We start from the raw sequence: 14,286 nt of genomic DNA on the forward strand, positions 1-14,286 counted from the left end.
CATTGATTCATCCTGGGAATGCCCAAGGGTTGGAGACTACAATGGGATCTTAGTTTTGCTGAAAGCTATCATACAAGAACATTACAAAGGATGGAGCACACTACACAGCTTCAGGAAGTCTCCTTTCACTCATTACTTTGCCAACTGCATTTTTAATTTGCATTTCCATTTTCTCTATGTAGTCAATGCACTGATGATTGATTCAGATGGTACATTATTAACAGGTATTGAAGTGGCAATCGACACCTGCAAACCCCCATTGACCTAACATCCAGAATGCTGATATCTGATGCATAGATCTTACCTGCCACCAAATAAGTGTCAATAAATTAACTTTCTTGGAGCACATGGAAACAACTGTGGCTGAGATGTTTTACATATCATGATTTGGATCATTCACATGATCAAATCTCAGCTTAATAAACCGAGAGATGCATGAGCTTCAGGCACTCACATGCAGCTGCTTTGCTTCTTCCTTCATGCAAGTGAGCAAAAAAGCCAGAAAGATGCAGTTAACCATAAATTTCCATTACATCTGAACTGGAAGATATGGTTTATAGCTTCCAAATAACCTAGGCTCTGGAAGCCAATGCTAAACCACAATCTCATATTTTGGATTGTTTGGAAGTTATCAACCATAGTCTCCCAGTTTGGACGAAGCAGCAAAATGGTTAACAGCAGCTTTCTGACTTGTTTCATGACTCATGCTAAGGGAAGAACAAAGTGGCTGCAAGTGAGCGTCTGACGTTTGTGCACATTCCAACTTATTAAGGCAAGATTTGGCTGTATCAACATGACAATTAGTTTGTTACTGGGCATGCACAACCTCAAGTGGTTCTCACATCAGCAGTACCAACATTTAAATGCAGCATCCACAGCAGTTGCAATTCGCTGGGTGCTGGGTAGCCTTACAAGTTGAGAGGTTGCTCCAAAGTGTTTTCATACAGGCTTGCTCTTATTCCATTGGATAGCTATTATTTATTTATTGAATTTATATGCCCCCTTATACACGGAGGTCCCAGGGCCGTTCACAGAACAAAATCAAAATATAAAACCACAAAATATATAATCAAAATAAAAACAACAACCCAATATCACCGTTTCCCCCCAAAAAGGGGGATAGGGAGAAGATTTTCTTCCACTCTCATAACATGAGAACTTGGGGTCATCCAATGAAACTGAATTTTGGAAGATTCAGGACAGACAAAAGAAAGTACTTCTTCATACCGTACATAATTAAATTACAGAATTCGCTCCCATAAGAGGCTGTGATGGCCACCAACGTAGATGGCTTTTAAGGACAAATTCATGGAGGATAAGGCTACCAATGGTTAAGTTTTATCTCCACAAAAAGGAAGCAGTATGCTCCTGAATACAAGTTCCTAGAAACTGCAAGTGGGCAGAATGTTTTGGCACTCAGGTCCTGCTTGCAGGCTTCCTATGGACATCCTGTTGTTCACTGTGAGAACAAGATGCTGAATGACATGAGCCACTGGGCTGATCCAGCAGGCTCTTTGTTTCCTCTTATACAGGTAGCAAAGGTCCCCACTTCAGAAGTCATTTCTCCAAGTTGTGAAGGGAGATGGCGATGGGAGCATGGAGCTAGGGAGCATGTCCTCCCTCTCTCTCACCTCTTGTTGTGTTGATTAAACAAAGAAAGAGAATAGGGCTATTGCCATTTTGTAAGACCAACTCTGAAAGTTAGACCAGTGCTGTTATATTTCAGGTTGGAGGAATCAGTCTACTTATGGAACACTTCACTTTTGCATATATTCATCCACAAACCCATTATGTCCTCTTTTCATGTTTCATGTGGAATTTGGCATTTTACTAAGTATTTCAAATCAATACATATTTCTAAAAGTGATACTTCTTTTTTAAGCTGAGAACTGTGTCAAAACATTCAGGAAGTGTGAAAGCAAACTAAGTTGTGATTTGCACATTCGTTCCGGAGCTGCAAGCTGAATTCTTCAAGCATCTGTAATTATAACCCCATATATTGGTGAGAGCGGGCTGAAGCTGAGGTAGAGTGCCCAAGAGGGTGTAGGTCAGCCTCCTCCCCCAGGTACCCTTCAGATGGTTTGGATTACAACTCCCATCAGCCCCAGCTGACACAACTGTGCTGGCTGGCGTTGATGGGAGTTGTGGTCCAAAACATCTGGAGGGCACCAGCTTGGGGAAGGCTGACCTAGTGAGTTCATTGCGCTGGTAAGATTCAAGTAGATGACTTTTTGACTTGTACACCAATCTCTTTCCCATAATGCTACACTAGCTAGCCTCATCCTACACCTAAGTGAGTTCTGTTGAATTCAGTAGGCTTACTTCCAAATAAGCGTGTATAGGATTTCTGCTTATGAGTCACTGCTTGCTTTACTGTCCCATGTCTGCTCCAACCCACTCAATGCTTTATGAGCATTACTATTTTTGCTTCAAAGCTTATACAGTGAAGCAAACCAGAAATCATGTTTTTTGAAATCTATCAACAACTACAGAAAAATAGGAAATTATACCAAGAAACATATATACGTAACTTCACAGGACAGAATTTTCTGGATAACAGAAATAGAATACTTTACTATAGATAGACTTAGTGTGTGTGTGTGTGTGTGTGTGTGTGTTTGTGTGTGCGTGCGCGTGCATGTTTTAAACTAGCAAATTAAGGAGTGAGAGCCGGTGGTAGAACTAATCAATCTAAACTACATGGTGTTCATTGACACAGTGCCCCATATATAATCTTACTGGGAAAACTAATTCACTTCTGACTGACATACATATCTACTTCAGTAATGTTGAAGGAGCTGGTTGATAGGTACTTGCCAAGAATAATGAGGAAAGCCATGTGGGAAACTTTTTTTTAATGCTTCTTTAATGAGGTGATACAATGGCTGGTGTGGGACTGGGACTCAACATTCTGTGTCTTCTCGCTCCCTGTTACACTTCTTAGAAGGATAGCATATTAAAGGTGTGAATCACCATAGAGAGGGTAAAGGATATAAGTATCTGCAATGGGTGTAACCCCAGCCCTACTAAAGTTGATTGTGAAATGCTCTGATATTAGTGGCCAAGCATAGAGCCAGTCTTCACATGCAAGAAACTCCTCTGAACAGCTTTTCCTAGACTGTATCACATAGGACCATAGGATGCTGCCTGAGTTGGAACATTTGACCATTTAGCTTCGTATTGTATTCACAGACTGGCAGTGGCTCTCCAGGGTTTCAGAAAGGGTCCCTCCCACCCCTACTTGCTGATTCCTTCTGTATACAAAGCTGATGCTCTACCTGCTGCAACCCTTTCTCACACTTCATCTACAAGTGGGGGAATCAAATATCTAGCCCCTTCAACAAAGCCACCCCCCTTCACAAAGAAAACTAGCACGCAAGGGAGAGCACTAGCCTACAGCCCTTCTTTTTGACACATGTACAGGAACTTCTCGTTTCTCATGGTGGCATATGCAATTCCCTAGCTACAGTGTGCCATGCAAGAGTGTGTAAACCTCCTTCATGTATGTACTGGATCTTAAATTCAGGCAGCTAAATCTACAAATCATATAGGCCAGAATATTTGGATTGAAGTTGGCTCAGTTCCACTGAAACTGATAGGGTTAAAGGCTTGATCTGTGATGCAAACGTTTTCCATTTTTAAAAGCTGCATAAATGAAATATTGCACTTCCCTTTGGCAAATGACTGTACTGTTGAAATGGCAACGAGATCGCACTGGCTTATTTATTCTGAATGTTTGTATGTGATGCCAATAAAGGTTTGATGATGATGATGATGACAAATGAAACCTTTGGACTTGACCACTGGGTTGGTCGAAACACACAGTCTCTAGCTGGTGTCCAAGTTTCACTGATGTGTTTGTGGGTTGGATGGATGGAGCCCATTAGTTCTTTCATTCATAACTGCCCCAATGTGTCCTTGTTTTCTAGGTCCTTGTTTTATTCATATGCTGAATTTCCTTGGAATGGCTATCTTCATTTTATAGGAAACATTTTTGTAGCATCAGCCAAAGATAGGACATAGTATGTTACAGGTAAACAACTTTAAAAGAAGAAGAAGCTGAAAGTTTGGCCATAGCATCAGTAATGCACTATCAGGTATTAATATTATTGCCACTTCTTCCACCCAGCTTAATTGCCCTCTGTAAAGTGGAGGTGGCTGCTGCCTCTTGGCTTCATTAGCAGCTTCCATTTTCATTAAGGTTGGTGTGCTAATGGACTGTTCTAAAGCACAGTTGTTGCTAAAGCTCAGGTGCTGCTGGACAACACTCAGCATGATGATTTTGTGCAGTGGAGTGAAGAGTCTGGCCTTGCAGGGAGCCTAAGTGCTGGAAATAACAGAGATTGTAGCTTGGTTCTGGAAAGGCCCCTGATGTCCATGGTCTTGCTCATTTGAGCTAGCCCAGTCTCCTGGGTCTTTAAATTTGGGAGGACAATTGCACAAAACTAGACCCCTTGAGAGGTGCCTTGTAATTGCAACATCTGTTCCAGTTGTGAATGCTGCAAAAGCAGCTCCCATAGCATCTTGCAGTGATAATGGACCCCAATTGGAAAAGTCACTGATCCAAATACCCTTGAATGTTGAAAGGGACTTCAGAATCATACATAGCAGATTCAAACAGACCCTGGGTTTAATGACTTCTAAACCTTTATAAGTAGGGCTGTGCAATTTTATTTTGACTACTGTTTTAACTGTGTAAATACTGGATCCCTTAACACATCTTTGTATAAAAAGCTCCCAGCTGCTTCCGATCTTGCTTTCCCTGTTTGTATTCTGAAAACTCATGGTAGGAAAATGACCAGAAAATAGTTTGTGGGCCAATCTATATATATGTACTAATCATTTGATGAGTAAAATCTACTGATGGCTATTGGGTATGAATCAGCCAATGGAGACCAAAGCTACACTTAAATATCACTTGGCATTATCTAAAGTAAAATATTTTTAAATGAAGTCAATTCAAACATTCACAGGCAAATCAATGAGATATCAAGTCATATACTGGCATGGTCAATCAGAATCCCAGACACATTATTGGGTCATGTTCCAGGAGGCTGCTTCACCATTTGTACACTACAAAGATGTGGATATGGTTATTTTCATTTAGAGGTGTTGCCAAAGCATGCACTTCCTGACTCAGAAAACTGCGTCTTGGAACCTGAACCAAGAAATCTGGCCTCTGAAACCTCCTCTAGCTCAAACATTAATGTAAGACAGAGGATAATTCCATTCCATCTGCCTTCCCCCTTTGATGCCTGATACAGTGTTCTGTATAATGCCATATATTTTTGCTACGGCATATAGCCATGGGGACGCGGGTGGCGCTGTGGGTAAAAGCCTCAGTGACTAGGGATTGCCGATCGAAAGGTCGGCGGTTCGAATCCCCGCGGCGGGGTGCGCTCCTGTTGTTCGGTCCCAGCGCCTGCCAACCTAGCAGTTCAAAAGCACTCCCGGGTGCAAGTAGATAAATAGGGACCGCTTACTAGCGGGAAGGTAAACAGCGTTTCCGTGTGCGGCTCTGGCTCGCCAGAGCAGTGATGTCACGCTGGCCATGTGACCCGGAAGTGTCTCTGGACAGCGCTGGCCCCCGGCCTCTTGAGTGAGATGGGCGCACAACCCTAGAGTCTGTCAAGACTGGCCCGTACGGGCAGGGGTACCTTTACCTTTACCTTTATAGCCATGGAAGGATTCAAAGAAGGCTGGTTGCACATACAATGCATTTATTATTAGTAGTAGTAATAATATGTCCTTCACCTAAGGAGTCTGGGGTGGGTTAGAACATTAAAACACACTATCAAAAACAGTTTAAAACAACTTACAATAAAAAAATAAGGTGAGTCCTAAAAAGTATCAAAAGGCAGGATGAATAAGTCTTCAGCATCCTCTGGAAGGTGTATAATGAAGGTGTTAGACACATATCTGTGGGGAATGAACCATTATTTCACTAATGCTTTCCAGTGCTGCTCTGCAGCCATCTTGTCAGTATTGACCAACTTTATATAATGAGCTTGTCCAACACTGTGTTTCTCCTGCAACTGAGGTCTAGTAAACCTCAGTAAACCTCTGTTTGGGCTGTATCACTTTGGACTGCAAGTAGGGGCTCACACCTGGAATGCTGCTCTACACTAAAACTCTTGAAAAGGTGGGCAATATGGTTGATTGTAGTAGGGTGTCTGTTTTTCCTTTAGCCAATTGTATGCCTAGGGATTTTCCCTTGTCAAACAGTTCAGCAGAAGAGTTAAAAAGGCAGCCGTTCTTGCTTGCCAAACTGCTATTGCCCAAGGGAGCTTCAATCCAAGAAAAATGAATTGCTCTTGTCTTCAACTTCAGTGGTGCAAAGTACAAAAGAAGAAGAGATGTCAGAGGCCTGGGAATTTAGTGTTGAGGGAAGAGGAAAGATCCCAGGAGATATTTTTTGGAGCATGGGATGGTGCTTCTGTTTCTTCTTGGTTGAATTTTGCAGATGAGAAACGAACTTACTGTGGTTGAGACATTTGAATGAGATTTCAAGTGATCATCATTTTTGTGGATATGGAAGAATTCCATATTCCATTTGGAAAATGGTTCCCTAAAAATGTAATGTGTTTACTAGGAATAGAAAATGTTCTTATAGCTCTGTTATATATAACAGAAATGGATATCAGTGCCATATCTAGATACAGAAGAGGAACAACCTCAGAGATAACATATGATAGATGATCGCACAGAGCAATTAAGGCCATGATAATAAAGGAATGACTGTTGGAACAGTATAGAGAAGCATTTTACTTATTACTGTGCCATAACAACTCTGTTCCAACATCTGTGCAAGCTGTAGTTCAAGAAACCAACTGCACTATATTTGGGGAATAATAATTTAAAATAAAAGTGAGGAGGCTCCTTCCTTGCACCCATGGCCTGCAATAGGCTTACACATCCATCCTCAATTTCTAAGCCTCTGACAGCTCCTCCTCCATTGGGTTTTGCTTTTAATTGAAATGAGGTCTTCTGAAAGTGGTTTGACCTAAGCATGCGTGAAGCCAATTTAAGATCTTGAATCTAACTGAATAGCAAAAGCATGCTAAATAACTTTTCAGACAAATTTACTTCCATTCCTTGTTTGATGCAAATTGCATAAACATTCTTTCAAGTCTTCAGCACGAACACTTTGCTTTCATACAATATGCTTGTGATGCCCACTTTGTTCTTTCCATTCCCCCCTGCACCTCCCAACTTGTACTTGATGAAATTAAAATCAAGGCTCAAAAGTATTTAGATAACCATTTATGACATTCATCAGTGGTGGTACTTATTATAGTCAAGAATGTGACTGGGTTCACATGTAAAACTGACATAAGGACCGGAGTGCACACACTTTTGTGTCTAAAATGAAACTTTCTACATTTCTAAACCCTATAACTGAAAGAAAACAGAGTTTTGGGACTAGAGCAAGCCATAAAATCAGATGCAAGCTTCTCCGTCCCTCTGCCTTACTGCTGCACACAAATCCCTCCCTATTCCACATTCCACCTAATGTTCATAATTGTGAAGGACCATCAGGATAAAACAAATTCAGGAATGCTCTGAAACTCACTTTGAGATTAAAACTAGGAGATCAGAAGCTTTTGCTTCCATTTTAGATTAACTGGATTTTCATAAAGCACCCAAATCCTAAAGTGTGGTTAATCTTAATAGTGTTTTGTTGACACAAGTCAGCTTCAGAATCCATAGTTTGATGTTGACTTGCTTCATACACCATCGTTAAAATTAACCAGGGTTTGGATATCAAAATAAGTGATGATTACTCCATTATTAACCCTGTTCTAAAGTCAGATTTGACCACGTGGAAAAAATGGACACCAAAACTTTTACCATTTGATTCCTCCTTAGTTGCAATAACTCAGCACTCTTCCTTTTGCACAGCAGCCAATTCAGGCTCATAGAATCATATAGAGTTGGATGACTTGGAAGGGACCCCAAAGGTCATCTAGTAGAACCCCCTGCAATGCAGGAATAGGTGGGAAACAGTGGGAGTATATAAACTCAGAGACTTCTACACTAATCAAAAGCCCCTTACAGCTCCAGAAATAAATTTTATATTAGGAGATATACAATGTGGTTGGCTAGACATATACCAGATTCTATAATTTTTAAATCAGCCAAATATAACGACTCAAGCATTACATGGCTTAAATAGTTTTGAGCAACTGCTCTACACATTCAACCCACTGGGAAAGAAAATCATCTCCCAACTATATTAAATCCTTACACAATTGACCACCCTTCCTCTCAGTTCATTAAGACTAAAATTGCGAAAAGATTTTGGAGAAGAATTAGAGGTACAACTCTGGGAACAAGTTTGGAATTTATTATTATTATTATTATTATTATTATTATTATTATTATTATTATTATTATTTTGTGTACTGCCTTTCAGCTGAAGATCCCAGAAAAACACAAAAACACAACAGAAAAACACAAAATGAGAATACAAAATACATTTAAAAAACACATAAACACAAACCAATAAAACCTGTCCCACAAACACATTTTAAAAGCCATAGAATGTTAATCAACCTAATGCCTGATTGAAGAGAAACGTTTTCATCTGGCAGCTAAAGATATATGTTGAAGGCACCAGGTGAGCCTCCCTAGGGAGAGCATTCCACAAATGGGGAGCCACAACAAAAAAGGCCCGTTCTTGTGTTGCAACCCTCTGAACCTCTTGTTCAGGAGGCACACAAAGAAGGGTCTCAGATTATGATTGCAGGGCCAGTTCATTTGAGAAGAGGTGATCCTTGAGGTATTGAGTTCCTGAGCTGTTAAAGGCTTTATAGGTCAAAGCCAGCACTTTGAATTGGGCCCCGAAACTAATTGGCAGCCAGTGCAATCAAGCCAGGATCAGTGTAATGTGCTCAAACTGCCTTGCCCAGTGGGCAACCTGGCCGAAGCTGAAGTTTCCGATCGATCTTTAGAGGCAGCCCTATGTATAACACATTACAGTGATCTACCTAGAGGTTACCAGAGCAAAGACAACAGGCTATCCCTGTCTAGTGTTCATTCAGTCATTGTTCTTTTTGATGAAGGGAGGGGAGATTTGTAATTGTTCATCAGGTTATAGGATACAGGCTGGTACAGACATTTGAAAAGACAAGGCTGGGCTGAGCAATGCCATTTTTATTTCTCCAGCCAGTGATTCAGTTGTCATTACCAGGATGTGACTCAGGCCTTCCATTTCTGAAGGGGTAAATCATTCCTAACAAAGTAAATGTCCTAGGCGGATGTGGCTGTGACTCCAGCAAGTGCTGCCCTTTAAATAGCTTCTTAGAAACATTTCCCTTGCGCTGCTTGGGTTAATGCAGTGACGAAATGAAGGAGCATCCCTGACCCTCATCTGTGCTGTATATTGTAGCCTGTCACATTTGCCTTGGAGCTGCCACATCTGAAAGAGGGTGACTCAAAGCAATGAAGCAGCACATAATGCAAGTCTGAAAGGGAATCCACCAGTTCAGAAGCTCAGTAAGGCTCCGTTGTCAAAATGTTTAGGAACCCCATTAAAAACAACAACAGCCAAAGTCAAAAACAGCTTTATTTTGTATTTGATAATTGGCTTTTTTTAAAAGAATGCTGTGAGCTGCCTTGGAAGAGTTGCAAATTGAAAGAAGGCATGCCAGTGTGTGAAATAAATAAAATGAGTGACATGGAAACTGCTTACATATGGTGCTTCGATGTAAGCAACTCTTTCATTTGTTTGATATGATTTAATGCAGAGGTTCTCAAACTATGAGCTGCAGACAACCAACTCCATTTAGGGGGTCTGTGGGAGTGTAGAACAGTCAAAAATATCTGTGGGTGTTCCCCCCCTCCCTGATGATGGAGAAAGAGACTGTTTTTACTGGGACTGAGTTTATCAAGCAGGCTAACAAGGCCTGCTAGGGCTGGTAGTTTTCATAATATAGCACTGGTGTATCTGAATACCTATTGTTGGGGACAGACACATGAGCAGGTGGACTCTGGAGAGGAGATCATGGCTGCTTTGCTTCTCCTCCATTCCTCCTGTTGCTAAACTGCTGTGAACTAAGCCATGATTTAGATTAGTGTGCCATCCAAACCCGGGCTCATGGTTTGTCTCCTCCAGACAAACTGCAGGGTCTAAACCAAAAACAAACCTTGACACCAGCTTGTGTTTTGTCTGGAGTGAGGCAAACCATGAGTCAAACAATACACTAAGCCAAACAACCACTTAGCTTGCAGCAGCGCAGCAGGATTAGAGAAGCAAATCAGCTCTGATTTCCTCTCCAGGAAATCCCATATGCCGGCAAGCTCACACTAAACCATGGTTTGGTTTGTGTTACGTGCAAATTGTGTCAATGGGAAATTGGGTGCATGGGAGAAATAAAGCAGCATGGAATGTAACTGAGGAAGAGGAGAGAAGAAACAGATGCTTGGAGAAAAGCTTGGAAGGTGTTGGCCTTGGACTAGCTATTGAGAAACAGGCCTTTAGCTATTTTGAAGACAGGCCCTCACAAAAGGATTGCAATTGATTTAGTTTTAAACTGAGTGGGCAAGGTAGTGTGAAAGTTAGGAGACTCATCCAGCTTCTGTGTCTTATGGACTAAAGAGGTTGTTCCAGCAGGAATTATTTAAGCTCTAGAGCATCATGGAAGACTTTAGATTCATGTAAATACATTCAAGCCATGTACAGTCAAGATACCACATACATAATGAGGCTGATAACCAGTGGGCATTTCACAGCTGCTGAGAGAGGGAGGAGAGGGAGATCAGTGAAATGAAAAATGCTGTCAAATCTCCATTCAAAAGAGGCAATGGGAGAATTTGCTCTCCAGAGGGTTAAGGCCCCCTGGGCGTTCTGAGTGCCAATGAATGGTGGCCAGGAAACAGAGAGATAGGAATCTTAGGGGAAATGATCACTTTGCTTGGTAAAAGTTGAGAGAAAACTGTTTAAGGCATAATCTTCATCATTTTGGGAGATGAGATGGCTTTGCTAAAGTAAAGAAGCTGGAAGGCTTAAATGCAGAGGCACAGTCTGGGCTTGTAACTTCTTTGCATTAGCTGATCTATCAGTGATGCTCCCTATTGTTCCACTGAATATTTATGCTCAGACATACCACTTCCATAGTATTCTACTGTTCTCTGAATATTCTGAGTGCATCTTAGATGCAAGTATAGCTTAATTAAGACCCCATCTATACTACAGCTTAAAGCAGTATCAATCTTTTTAAAACAGTCATGACTTTCCCCAAAGAATCCCGGGAAGAACTGCAGTTTGCTAAGGGTGCTGAGAGTTGTTAGTTGGGAAACCCTTCTTTCCCCCACAGATCTACAATTCACAGAGTTCCCTGGGAAAAGGGAACTAAAGCTAAAAAAGTTAATCACCATTTTCCACAAAGCATTTAATGTGCCATGGTCTCATTGATGGCTGCAGAAATGCTCAGCACTAGGCTGTCTGTGGAGAAAGTTCTACATTATGAATGTTGCAGGAAATGTTATCCTCTTATAGAAGTATTTTCTGCAGCAGATGTTTGTGTGGAAGTAAAATACGTTTGTAGTCATCCATTTGGGAAACTTGGTTGCCCAAATGGCTGTCTTTATAGATGGCTGTACATTCATATGCTGCGTCTACTTTTTATATGTATGTTGCAGAAAACTTTTTGGTGTAATACCAGCATGTCCCCAAAACAGCTGCAACATGTAATTGAACTTGACATTGCAGAGATCTTCAGTATTTTCACTAAACAAAATTGTGTGCCACTGACAGTGTCTTTCATTCTGCCCTGGCCGCCCATGACTTCACCCCCTTCCCCCAATTCCTGGGTTGTTTCCCTGTGTCACTTTTAGATTGTAAAGTCAAGCTCTATGTGGTGGAGAGCTCCAATGCCTGCTATTTGTAATGTGCTGCACATAATGTTGGCACTGTAGAAATAATCTGGATGTAACAGATTACACTGAACACCCAAGATGAGATGTAGTCAGCTAAATTGTGCCAACTCGTGAGAGCAGAATTCCTTCAGCTGAGTTGTTAGATCTGCCTTTCTTTCTTATAATGTTAACATGGGCCATTGATTTTCCTTAATTCCACATCAAGAGATGCTGACTAATTACACAATACCTTTACTTAACCGAGTTCACTTGAATTAAATACAGTTTAAATCGCAAACATTTTACTTTAGTGCTCATTCTTCTCTGTGTTTTTCTTTTGTGCTTGTTTGTTCTTCAAAATCAGAGCTGCAGTTAAGATTATGGATATCTAAATGTCAGGGTTCCTTTGGTTGTATAGAGCAATTGCAAGTTGCTCTTCAGTACTCAACGAATAGACATCATGGTCAACTGTGAAGGAATTCCTCTCCATAGACCTATGATGTCTGAAATTAACTTTCTGCATTTTTCAGGTGTTGGTCAAATGTGTGAGGGGACAGGATGTGTGGAGGTTCTTCACATGCAATGCCCTTTCCACTCCTGAAGAAAGAGTTTAGTTGAATGTGCTTGGATTCCCTGTGACATCTAAATGTTCAAAGCTAGAAGGTTAGGATTGGAGGGGGCAGGCTCAGTGTGCATGTTCCAACCCTTCATTACAGTTAGCACCACCATGAGTTCATGCTTGGACAGAGCTCCTGCCTCTGACCTTTTAATGTGAACTTCTTCCAGTTCTGTTTGCATTTTATGCTAAAGCATTTTGAGATAAAGTTGGTATGCAAAGTGAAGATATGAAGAGATGACTTATAGAATTGCGGCTTGCTCATAGATACATGTGTGGGATGTGTAACTGGTGGTGAGCATCCTTTAATATATGAAAGCAAGAATATATGCTGTAATTAGGGATGGCTAAGCAGCAGGCCATGCAACTCACTCCCGAAGTATGAGGGCCCCATGAGCAGCCCTCTTGAACAGCTGAAACCATTATGGGTGGCTTGATGTTTGATCCACTGCTTGAAGGTGCTGATTCTGTTTAGGTTGGTTGGCCAGGAAGGCTCTCCTTCTCCTGGCTGCCTAGCAAAGACCAGAGTGTGCTGACAGAAAAATGACGGGGCCAGCACCAGATCCAATGGAGATGCGATTGGAGGATGGAGGCAAAAAAGCCAGCATTCCTTCTTTGTCGTTGCTTCTTCATGCAGGGCATAGTTAAACTATGGAAGTCGTTCCCGCAGGAAGCAATGCTGGACACCAACTTGGATGGCTTCAGAAGAGAATTGGACAAATCCATGGACAAATCCACAAGGCTATCAGTGGCTACTGGATATGGTGGCTATGCTTTGCTGCGATGGACAGAGGCAGTAACACTTCTGAATACCAGTTCCTGGAAACCATGGTGGGGGTGGGGGGTAGTGCTCACTAGAGCTTAGGTTCTGCTTGAGGATTTCTCACCAGCCACTCTGAGAACAGGATGATGGACTAGTTCATGGGTAAGCAAACTAAGTCCCGGGGGCCAGATCTGGCCCAATTGCCTTCTCAGTCCGGCCCGTGGACAGTCTGGGAATCAATGTGTTTTTACATGAGTAGAATGTGTCCTTTTATTTGAACTGCATCTCTGGGTTATTTGTGGGACCTGCCTGGTTTTTCTACATGAGTAGACTGTGTGCTTTTATTTAAAATGCATCTCTGGGTTATTTGTGGGGCATAGGAATTCATTCATTCCCCTCCCCCCAATATAATCTGCCCCCCCAAGGTCTGAGGGACAGTGAACCGGCCCCCTGCTGAAAAAGTTTGCTGACCCCTGGACTAGATGGATCATGGCCTGATCTAGCAGGCTCTTCTTATGTTCTTATTGCAGTAATATTGCAAGCAGAACTGGGGACAGCCCAATCATTGGGGTGCCAACTTGAATAAAATACGGGGGGCAGGTAAGTCCTGTCCCACATAATCATATTACACGGTGCATGTGCACCATTTGAATGGCAATGTCCTTTAACTTTGGGGAGCACAGCCCCTTCAAATATTTTATGGGGAGGGCCGAAGGGACCTTGGCTCCTATGCCACTCATTGTGGGCTATTCTTCACATCGCACCCTAGTCTTGATGGCTGAAATTGAGCAGTTCAGATTTATGACATCCAATTTGATTTCCCACGACATTTCCACTTACAGAGTAAGTATCTGTGTATCTGAAGAAGTGTGCATGTGCATGAAAGCTTATACCCATAACAAACTTAGTTGGGCTCTAAGGTGCCACTTTTGACCAAACTGTGGGAGGCAGTGGAAGACAGAAGTGCCTGGCGTGCTCTGGTTCATGGGGTCACGAAGAGTCGGACACGACTAAATGACTAAACAACAACAAGATGCCACTGGACAAT

General features: G+C 41.9%; 1 protein-coding gene across 28 annotated transcripts in view; it reads left to right on the top strand.

The window, feature by feature from the left end:
* Window positions 1-14,286, top strand: part of NRXN3 (neurexin 3) — a 1,187,696-nt gene that overhangs the window by 150,149 nt on the left and 1,023,261 nt on the right. The gene's annotated exons all lie outside the window — the stretch shown is intronic.

The sequence above is a fragment of the Podarcis tiliguerta genome, assembly GCF_965153285.1.
Source record: "Podarcis tiliguerta genome assembly, chromosome: 1".
Taxonomy (NCBI): Eukaryota; Metazoa; Chordata; class Lepidosauria; order Squamata; family Lacertidae; genus Podarcis; species Podarcis tiliguerta.